The sequence below is a fragment of the Mizuhopecten yessoensis genome, unplaced genomic scaffold, assembly GCF_002113885.1.
Source record: "Mizuhopecten yessoensis strain PY_sf001 unplaced genomic scaffold, ASM211388v2 scaffold4105, whole genome shotgun sequence".
Lineage (NCBI taxonomy): Eukaryota > Metazoa > Mollusca > Bivalvia > Pectinida > Pectinidae > Mizuhopecten > Mizuhopecten yessoensis.
Window position 1 is genome coordinate 69,559 of NW_018405378.1, and position 12,223 is coordinate 81,781.

Genomic DNA, 12,223 nt, shown 5'->3' on the forward strand with positions numbered 1-12,223 from the left:
ACGAGAGATAGCGTAACAACGGGAGATGCTGTGACAACGAGAGATGGTGTAACAACGAGAGATAGTGTGACAACGAGAGATGGTGTAACAACGAAAGATGGTGTAACTACGAGAGATGGTGTGACAACGAGAGATAGCGTAACAACGAGAGATGGTGTAACAACGAGAGATGGTGTAACAACTAAAGATGGTGTAACAACGAGAGATGGTGAAACAACGAGAGATGGTGTAACAACAAGAGATGGTGTAGCAACGACAGATGGTGTAACAACGAGAGATGGTGTAACAACGAGAGATGGTGTAGCAACGACAGATGGTGTAACGACGAGAGATGGTGTAACGACGAGAGATGGTTAACGACGAGAGATGGTGTAACGAGAGAGATGGTGTAGCAACGAGAGATGGTGTAACAATGAGAGATGGTGTGACAACAAGAGATAGTGTAACAACGGGAGATGGTGTAATAACGGGAGATAGTGTAGCAGCGAGAGATGGTGTAGCAACGAGAGATGGTGTAACAACGGGAGATGGTGTAACAACTAAAGATGGTGTAACAACGAGAGATGGTGTAACGAGAGAGATGGTGTAGCAACGAGAGATGGTGTAACAATGAGAGATGGTGTAACAACGAGAGATGATGTAGCAACGAGAGATGGTGTAACAACTAAAGATGGTGTAACAACGAGAGATGGTGTAACGACGAGAGATGGTGTAACGACGAGAGATGGTTAACGACGAGAGATGGTGTAACGAGAGAGATGGTGTAGCAACGAGAGATGGTGTAACAACGAGAGATGGTGTAACAACGAGAGATGGTGTAACAACGAGAGATGGTGCAACAACAAGAGATGGTGTAGCAACGAGAAATGGTGTAGCAAAGAGAGATGGTGTAACAACGAGAGATGGTGTAACAACGAGAGATGGTGTAACAACGAGAGATGGTGTAACAACGAGAGATGGTGTAACAACGGGAGATGGTGTAACAACTAAAGATGGTGTAACAACGATAGATGGTGTAACAACGAGAGATGGTGTAACAACAAGAGATGGTGTAACAACTAAAGATGGTGTAACAACTAAAGATGGTGTAACAACGAGAGATGGTGTGACAACGAGAGAGGTGTAACAACAAGAGATGGTGTAGCAACGACAGATGGTGTAACAACGAGAGATGGTTTAACAACGAGAGATGGTGTGAAAACGAGAGATAGTGTAACAACGGGAGATGGTGTAACAACTGGAGATAGTGTAGCAGCGAGAGATGGTGTAGCAACGAGAGATGGTGTAACAACGGGAGATGGTGTAACAATGGGAGATAGTGTAGCAACGAGAGATGGTGTAGCAACGAGAGATGGTGTAACAACGAGAGATGGTGTAACAACGAGAGAAGGTGGAGCAACGAGAGATGGTGTAACAACGAGAGATGGTGTAACGTCGAGAGATGTTGTAACGACTTGAGATGGTGTAACGACGAGAGATGGTGTAACGACGAGAGATGTTGTAACGAGAGAGATGGTGTAACAACGGGAGATGGTGTGACAACGACAGATGGTGTAGCAACGAGAGATGGTGTAGCAACGAGAGCTGGTGTAACAACGAGAGATGGTGTAGCAACGAGAGACGGTGTAACAACGAGAGATGGTGTAACACCGAGAGATGGTGTAACAACGAGAGATGGGGTAACAACGAGAGATGGTGTAGCAAAGAGAGATGGTGTAACAACGAGAGATGTTGTAACGTCGAGAGATGTTGTAACGACTTGAGATGGTGTAACGCCGAGAGATGGTGTAACGAGAGAGATAGTGTAGCAACGAGAGATGGAGTAAAAACGAGAGATGGTGTAACAACGAGAGAAGTTGGAGCAACGAGAGATGGTGTAACAACGGGAGATGGGGTAACAATGGGAGATAGTGTAGCAACGAGAGATGGTGTAGCAACGAGAGACGGTGTAACAACGAGAGATGGTGTAACGCCGAGAGATGGTGTAACGAGAGAGATGGGTTAGAAACGAGAGATGGGGTAACAACGAGAGATGGTGTAGCAAAGAGAGATGGTGTAACAACGAGAGATGTTGTAACGTCGAGAGATGTTGTAACGACTTGAGATGGTGTAACAACGAGAGATGGTGTAGCAACGAGAGATGGTGTAACAACGAGAGATGGTGTAACGAGGGGAGATGGTGTAACGACGAGAGATGGTTAACGACGAGAGATGGTGTAACGAGAGAGATGGTTTAGCAACGAGAGATGGTGTAACAACGAGAGATGGTGTAACAACAAGACATGGTGTAACAACTAAAGATGGTGTAACAACGAGAGATGGTGTAACAACTAGAGATGGTTAACGACGAGTGATGGTGTAACAACTAGAGATGGTTAACGACGAGAGATGGTGTGACAACGAGAGATGATGTAACAACGAGAGATGGTGTAACGACGAGAGATGGTGTAACGACGAGAGATGGTGTGACAACGAGAGATGGTGTAACAGCTTGAGATGGTGTAACAACGAGAGATGGTGTAACAACGAGAAATGGTGTAACAACTAAAGATGGTGTAACAACGAGAGATGGTGTAACGACGAGAGATGGTGTGACAACGAGAGATGGTGTAACAACGAGAGATGATGTAACAACGAGAGATGTAAACCCGCATTTTGAATGCATGAACATCGCTATTATGTGCTATTTACGTCGATCATTAGCCATTTCGATGCAAATAAACAAAACACTGGCCAAACCAAATAGCTATTTCACATGCTTAAACATTGTCATATCAGTGTTCAGTCGTAGAAAGAAATGTATGGTTGCCACGTGCGGAGGCTTTCATTTCTGCATGCTGACTTTCCCACAAAACAACATAGTTTTGCTATTTCTACATAGCAACGCAATTTTGTTGCTTTGGTGGGGCGTCTCCGCATACACAATTTGAAAAATCGACACCAGCAAAGATCGACACAATAAACCAATATGATGTTTGCAAAAGAATTTAGTAAACAAATTTGATTTAATTTTATAGGGCCGAAAATTAACCCAAAACGTCACAAATTCTTTGATCTTTGAATATAATTAGCAGGATACAACGGAAACCCGACACGATCGAAATGTAAACTCCTTAACATATCAAACAACACTCGACCATCTAAATCATGACATTACTTAATTCTCGTGAGTTGAGTATGAACAAATAGATTATCTACTCAAGTTCCAAGTATCACTAAAACGTCACATTATGATTTTCGTAGACAGATTACAAAATAAACAATAAATACAAAGAGACACGAGGATAAGCCAGGCACTCGATATCTCAGATGGTTTTCTGAAGAGGTTAACTTACGGGATTTTAATAAAACAAGTGGCCCAATGGGCTTTACCTCTCATGTAAGATTTATGACCTATTTAAAATGGGAGGGGGGGGGGGGGGGCAAACAACCAATGTAAGAGGTACTACCACTATAACACGGGGTTTCCCCGGGTACGCCGGTTTCCTCTAACATTAAGACCCTACGCGCGTTTACATCCGGGTTAACAAGAGTGATTAATGTAAGTTCAAATGACTTGTTTCATAATTGTTGTAAAAGAAATAAAGTTTATATTTATTACACCTCACAAAAATAGCATACACCATTCTCATCTTACTGAATGTTCAAATTGGACTTTCTAAGTAGCTGCCATGAGATTAAGTTTAACATATACAGAGATGTCAACGGACAACAGGGCCCGTATTCATGAAACCGTTCTCATGCTCAAGCATGCATGGCTTTTGTGCTCAAGCTTAATCACTTGTTTCGGTTAAAATTTAATTAAAAAATCTAATATTTAATTGATATAGAAAAAAAAATGAAGAGCCATAAATCCGAATGCTGTTTTCAACGTTTACATTTGACTTTTTGAATTGTTTGCATGATTTAAGTGAATTACAAGAAAGCTGGTTTGAGTACAGAACCCTTGCTTGAGCATACAGGGGTTTCATGAATACAGGGCCCAGACGACGGGCGGCAAATGAACGTGGATTGCAATAACTCACACGATTCTCTTATGAGCTCAAATTACTATTACATCTAAGTAAACTGGTTTTTAGATAATATTCAACATTTGATATAGCGCCCTATCTAGCTCACGTAAGTCACCCCAAAGCGCTCTACAGCACATAGATATACAATTAATACAATTAGCATATACATTAATCAATACAATTTTGAGAAATTCGCAGGAGCTGCCTTATCAGGCGCTAACTACTAGTCGTATGCCACCTGGCTAATATCTCCCCATGTGTTTATGCCTGTATGTGTGCTGGAGATGTATTGTGTTCTATTTGTAGTGGGACCGTGCTTCCAATGGTATCATGTATAGTGCCACCTCACTTGAATTCTACAGCACAGATACCGCAACATCCAACCCAGACCAATTTATACTCCACCTGGGTTGTTGGAGCTGTGTGGGCAGGAGAAAAACACTTTCTCTGAATATCCATGCGTATGGCGACTTCGGGAACGAACCCTGGAATGCCGGAGTGTTCACCACTCGACCAATCCGTCTATATCGCTCCTACCCCTAGGGCTCATGAATGATAAACGTCGTTATGACTACAGGATCATAACAGATCAAAACTCCTTCTCTGAAGTGTTCAGCTGTTTTTAATGTGACGGACACGTTGAGTCAATAATATTTGAACAAGAGATCCTTCAAACATCTACTAAAATACAACCAATCAATATCAATCTGTGTTTTATTTAAATGTCACGCATCACATCCCATGTTACAAATACAGATAAAAATATACATCGCTGATAAAAGGCAAACTTGATAAAAAAATGTTTTTAAGATTAAATTGATTCTGAACACTTTTAAATGACAAGTCGGTAGTCATGATCGTAAACGTAACATTCTTGAATGTCAGCTCATTTAGAAGCTAGTAGCGAAGTAAATATTTTCATTGAGAGAAGGAAAGATGAATAAATTATATCTTTAAGTTTTTTAAATGTGAAAATACATTAGCTAAGGAGTCGTGCAAAATCAGTTACTGTTTCCCCCTAGTTTTGTATCGATTGATCATATGGGACCTTTCAGAGAGCTCAACTTTGTATATACAATATATACTGACTGGGAGGAAAAGAGTAAAACTTTAGTCAGCGATTTGAACAACAAACACTTAGCATATCTGTACAGATAGGATACATACGGTGTTAAATGTATGTCGGATTATTGATTAAATTGTTGTTGACATTTAAGTGAGATCTATTCGTCACTATTCAGGCGATACCTATCTAAACAAACTACACACAGACTTGGTTGCCATTCAATAAATATAGAATTATTATTTTTTTAATTTAAAATTCGTATGATTTGGGATAACTATCTATATCATATAAACATGTCAGATGATTTTAATTATCATACTTTCCGTCTCATATCTGAATTTACCCGGTCATTTGAGGATTACAGGACCTGAGAATTTGCTACCGGTATTTTTGGACCTAAACTTAAGTCTTAAGATTATCTTACACGTAATAGGGATTCACATCATTTTTCGGTCAAAATCCCACCCCCAAAAAAGGCACACGAATTGGAACGGCTTTTATATCTCACCACTTGGGATGGAGTTTAAAATTACGCTGGAGAGCTCAGTTGAGGTCCAAATATAGTTGTAACAAATGCTCAGGTCCCTGTGGTAAAAATCAGAAAAAGGCATCGCACGTGACCTCCAGGTGACTGAAGCAGACGACAACAATGACGAGTAAGTCTGGTTATATTTGTTATTCTTTTTCGGGATTATAAAACATTCTTTGCTCCTGTGGTCGAAAGCTCCGATTTGTTCCCCTCTTGATGAACATTGTTTCACGACAACATTTACGATGGAAATAAATTCTCATAATGTTCGTGAATGTAAATAGTTAGATAGCGTTAAACGTCACTTACCCGAATTACTTCTCAAAAGAGTATTTAAAGTTATCACCACGTAATATAACACAAGACCCATGGAGGACACATAACATGTAGCTTGCATGCAAGTTTTTAGGGAGAGCCCGTCCTACCTTCTCTAACGTATTCAGGCGACGAATGAGATATACTCTGCCCCACTCAATTCTATGATCTGGCGACTATTGTGGAAGGTTCGGTTCCATATGAAGTATATTCTGTTTTGAATTACATGTTTCATGTATCAAACAAGTTGTGTTGATTTTTATATATACAACGTGAATTTAATGCTTTGTCATTTGCGACGTTCGTGCTGAGCAGACCGTAGTTTAATTAGATTGTGATTAAATACCAGAACAGACTGCGTGACGTTATGTCATCTCTAATGGAGACTGGTTGATACAAAGACAAACACATAATGGTGACAATAATTTTGATATGAACGAAGACAATTATGAGTTACGTCATTCAGGTGCATTGCCTTTTACCTCATGTACAGTTACCTCCCCTAACAACTTCCTTAATAATCCCTGCCTCACTACATTGTCGTTCTTCCAATGTACAGTTACCTCCCCTTATAACTTCCTGAAGGATCCCTGCCTCACTGCATTGTCGTTCTTCATATGTACAGTTACCTCCCCCTATAACTTTCTTAAGGATCCTTGTCCCACTGCAGTGTCGTTCTTCCTATGTACAGTTACCTCCCCTTATAACTTCCTGAAGGATCCCTGCCTCACTGCATTGTCGTTCTTCCTATGTACAGTTACCTCCCCTTATAACTTCCTGAAGGATCACTGCCTCACTGCATTGTCGTTCTTCATATGAACAGTTACCTCCCCTTATAACTTTCTTAAGGATCCTTGTCCCACTGCATTTTCGTTCTTCCTATGTACAGTTACCTCCCCTTATAACTTTCTTAATAATCCCTTCCTCACTACGTTGTCGTTCTTCCAATGTACAGTTACCTCTCCTTATAACTTCCTTAAGGATCCCTGCCTCACTGCATTGTCGTTCTTCCTATGTACAGTTACCTCCCCTTATAACTTACTTAAGGATCCTTGTCCCACTGCATTGTCGTTCTTCCTATGTACAGTTACCTCCCCTTATAACTTCCTTAATAATCCCTTCCTCACTACGTTGTCGTTCTTCCAATGTACAGTTACCTCCCCTTATAACTTCCTTAAGGATCCCTGCCTCACTGCATTGTTGTTCTTCCTATGAACAGTTACCTCCCTTTACAACTTCCTTAAGGATCCTAGTCCCGCTGCATTGTCGTTCTACTTATGCACAGTTACCTCACCTTATAACTTCCTTAAGGATCCCTGCCTCACTGCATTGTCGTTCTTCATATGTATAGTTACCTCCCCTTATAACTTCCTTAAGAATCCCTGATTCACTGCATTGTCGTTCTTCCTATGTATAGTTACCTCCCCTTATAACTTCCCTAAGGATCCCTGTCTCACTACATTGACGTTTTTCCTATGTACAGTTACCTCCCCTTATAACTTCCTGAAGGATCCCTGCCTCACTGCATTGTCGTTCTTCCTTTAACAGTTATCTCCCCTTATAACTTCCTTAAGGATCCCTGCCTCACTGCATTGTCGTTCTTCCTATGTACAGTTACCTCCCCTTACAACTTCCTTAAGGATCCTAGTCCCACTGCATTGTCGTTCTTCCTATGTACAGTAACCTCACCTTATAACTTCCTTAAGGATCCCTGCCTCACTGCATTGTCGTTCTTCCTATGTACAGTTACCTCCCCACATAACTTCCTTAAGGATCCCTGCCTCACTGCATTGTCGTTCTTCCTATGTACAGTTACCTCCCCTTATAACTTCCTTAAGGATCCTAGTCCCAGTGCATTGTCGTTCTTCCTATGTATAGTTACCTCCCCTTATAACTTCCTTAAGGATCCCTGTCTCACTACATTGACGTTTTTCCTATGTATAGTTACCTCCCCTTATAACTTCCTTAAGGATCCCTGCCTTACTGCATTGTCGTTATTCCTATGTATAATTACCTCCCCTTAGCCTCCGTTTGGATACAAGTGTAGCAGTGTTTGGCCAGAATACAATCGTTGACCAAACAGCACATACAGTATGTCAGAGTGATAGTATAACAAATTGTTGTCCAGTGCTCGACTCCTGGTGCGTTTTTTTATACTCGAGTTGTTGAGTATATTTTATTTCATCTTTTATTTTCATGAAAGTCCCACAAGGTGTGGTCTTCTTTTCAGAAAAGATTTTATCAAAGCTATAACTTCCAAAACAAAATAATTGCTAATGCGTAGCTTCAGTGTTTGGCATTGGTACGGAGACCCTCAGATGAACACCCGTTTGCAATCCCCAATGTTACTGAACATGTTTCATGTATGAACGGGTATCGATCACTTGTTATCATATCAAACTCCTCCCACCAAAAGGATTATGCGAGATCATTGTATTCAATTTGATTGATAAAATATTACTATTTTTAGATCAATATTCTCGTTCTATCTTACTACGTACATGTATATAGAAATGGATTTTATAATCCCGTCGGCCTAACGGTACCTAATGTAGAGTATTTATGTCGTCTTCTATGGAAGTTGTGGTGTATATTCGAATTAAATATAAATGTAAATTAAGTGTTGGTGAGAATTATAGGTTGTAAAGATGATGTGTTACAAATGGATTTCACCGTGCCATCACCGCCGGTAAATAAACACGTACACAGGTACATACATAATCAGGTGTCATAGAAATCGACAGGTAACTCGTGTATAGTATGTATGGATTATGCATAACCAAAACATACACGAAAAAAATTGAAGTTTAATGGCTGTTGTAAAACCAACAGCGACAGGTCGCATGCATACATGTGGTTATACATTATACCGATCTAATGGAACATTCTGACTCTCAATAACGTACATCGAATATGTATAGCTTTATTAAGATCGATATCCACCGACTGGAAATTTTACTCCGTGTTTTATTACAGAACAAGGTGAATCATTAACTCGTGTAACACGCCTAGCTGCACAACAATGCAGCGACACTGATTCCCGTGCTACCTGTTTATAGAAAAGAGAAAATTACATCAACGTCATGAAACGCTGTATAATGAAATCGACGCAGAGTTGTGTTTCTTCTTCTTAAACATGTTTGTCCAGTGCCTCAAATCAGCTAAAAGAAAAGTGTTGTTTAATCAATGTCGTGTGACGTGCAAAATAATAGTATACTTCGACCTCTACGCACTATCAAGCTATGACGTCAGTGTGCTCTGTACTCCACAGCGATGTTTGTTTACAATATGTCTGCCAACACGACTTCAATGACAAATACAAAGAATCTGGTATTAAGATCTCTATACGATTTCATTGAGCCTTTCTTGTGTAAAGTGCAGTTTCCAAACCCTTGTGAGAGAAATAGAATATACAGACAAAGGGTTAACGCCATATAAAACTGTTCTGTTTTGTCACGTGTATGTGGTTTTTAATTGGAATCAATCGAAATCAAGAATCGAACCAATGGGAGAAGTCATAAATAGCAAGCTGATATGCTAATAAACATGTATTTATCACTGAAAGTGGGGTATTTTATGCTGGTAGATGATGAATCCGCAGTACATTTATAGTATTGATATCTTTTAGATAATATCGAGACATTCTACAATATAAAATCGATATTCTAAAATACAATATTAAATATTCTACATACTCTACAATACAATATTAAATATTCTACATACTCTACAATACAATATATCGATTTATATCATACAATATACAGTGTAGATATTTCACAATATTATAAATGTATCGGTATTCTACAACACAATATCGATATTCAGTTATCACATTCCCGATCTGTATAGTCATCCGTCGTGAAAGATGGGCGGTCGGGTGGCACAGTGGATAACGCACTCGCCTATCACCAAGGCGGACGGGGTTCGATTCCCCGATCGGGCGTGAAAAGGTATAGGTTCACCTTTCCGATTTCCACACTAAGACCGCACGCGCGCTAACATCGGAGCCAACAAGACTGATTAACCTGTTTCATAATTGTTATAAAATAAATAAAATTTTATATTAAGCAACGGCTGCAAAAAATCTGATACAACTTTGCCGAGACCTTGAATAAGTTAACTTCTTCTTAGACATTCCGTCGTGATGAATTATTTAGGGAATGTTACAACGGAGCCGAAGTGGTTGGTCGATTTAATGGGTGGAAGATCATAAAAACCTGGTAAAGACAGAACAGTTTTACCCTGTTTAACGTATATTTTGTACCATTACGGTATACACTTCTGTATTTCAAATCCGTTCTTTGATGGTTGGAGAAGTAACAGAATTCGACGAAGTTTGCCGTGATGTTGCATTTGGATACCAAGGGAGCTGATAAATCCGCTCAAATTAACAGCAAAGAAGGTAACCTCCAAATGGAATATTGGGAAACTTTATATCTAACCTTTATCTTTTCCTGGTGTGAACATCCTCGAAGTTTCAGGGGTTTGTTTGTAAGGTTTGAGGCTTTTCTTTGGTCATTACGGCCTAGCTTAGGTTATGACGTCATGATATAAATTTATCGCTGGGTTTATAACGTCACATTATCACATTTATAAAGTTTCGTTACAACAGTCTTATATTAATCAGACCAGTTGAAATTTGATTCCTACAGTATTTAGACAAAAGTTTATTTCAAATAGTGTTCTGCCATTTTAGGTGACGGTAACGTGACGTCATTATTGCGTCCTTGACGTTGTTTTGTCAGCCATTGTTGTTTGGTTCAAGGATTCGCGAAACAAATATAACATTAACATGTGTGGTATTGTTTAGATATATAATGTCATCACACCTTACGACGTTACTATTTGTCAGGCCTCTTCAAATTAAATAATGACGTCATGTCGACTACAATCAGATGCCGACATGTTGTCGCGATATCTGGTATCACACACATTTTTAATATATTCAAAAATAAAATAACAATTCCTGACGTTATGATTTGGATAGATCAAATGAACTTCTTTCGTGACGCCAAAATAGAAACAGATTTAGTGGGCGACAGCATCTTAATAGAACTTCTGGATAGACAAATTATCAAAATGTCCTTGATAATGTTTACAGTCAACTTACCAAAAGAGTTCAAGTTGAGTAATGCTTAAATTGGTATATAATTTCCGTTAGCAAAGTTTTACGAACTGTGTCAAAATGCAGCACATGCAAAACTTCATTTTAACATACATGTATATGCATGGCGGTTTGTTTCGTACTATCTGCAAATGTAAGTATGAATGTGGAGATGTTAAAGATGAGAAATTCTGCCTTGTGATTTGAGAAAATAAAACAAAGGTACCAGTAACTTAAAACGGGTTTTACCACCTCCAGATTTTATTCCGGAAATGGGAAGTTTGCAACTAAACATAGGAACCGAACCGGCATACAGAGACGGACTATTAAAACATTAACATTATGAGATATTCCAAAGATGGATACACATATACTTACTATATGATAGACAGATGGGAACCGTACCTCATACTAGTATAAGCTTAAGGCAAACATTCGGCCTAGGAGTCGTCTTACAGAAATCAGATTTATGTGTTAATACATATATAAGATAGACGGCTCCTTCTCTCCTCTGTCTCCCTTTTCTATCCCTTCACTCCATACTTTATCCCTTCTATGCGTTTTCCTGTCCTTTTTTCGTCTGCTGGATAAACGAACTACTCGGTAGTGAAGCGGACGTAAACCAATCATTCCTGCTAGAATACAGTTTGATCGAATCATAGACTACTAATACATGTACGGTACCGGTACCCGCCACTACCATACAGCTAATCGATAAGGGCGTTTTACTGTAAATATTTAATTTCGGAATAATTTGAAAAAGTTATCATGTATATTACTTTCAATGTTTGATAGAAGTGTGTGAGGACAAATACTAGTAATCACATATGCTAATGGTAGTAATTTCACGATTATTTAACAGTTGAGTGAACTTTGAGAAATCCCATTAATGTTTAAATGACATTACCAGTAAATGGCTCAAGTAAGCGGTCCACATAAAAGGGATTTGATAAATCTAATATTGGTTGATGTAAATGTCACTTTATATTAATTCAGGATCCGTGTCCCACTGCACTGTGGTTTTTCCTATTTACAGTAGCCTCCCCTTAATTTCCATTTGGATATAATTGTATAGCACAGATTGGCCGGGCTACGTCCGTTGATCAAGAATCTCAATCAGTTAGAGCGATAGTATAACAATCTGAAGTCTAGTATTCGAATTCAGGTCTGGGGGGGGGGGGGGGAAAAAGGGG

General features: G+C 39.3%; 1 protein-coding gene across 1 annotated transcript in view; it reads right to left on the minus strand.

Moving 5' to 3' along the window:
• Nucleotides 1-12,223, minus strand: part of LOC110448494 — a 57,469-nt gene that overhangs the window by 44,280 nt on the left and 966 nt on the right. The gene's annotated exons all lie outside the window — the stretch shown is intronic.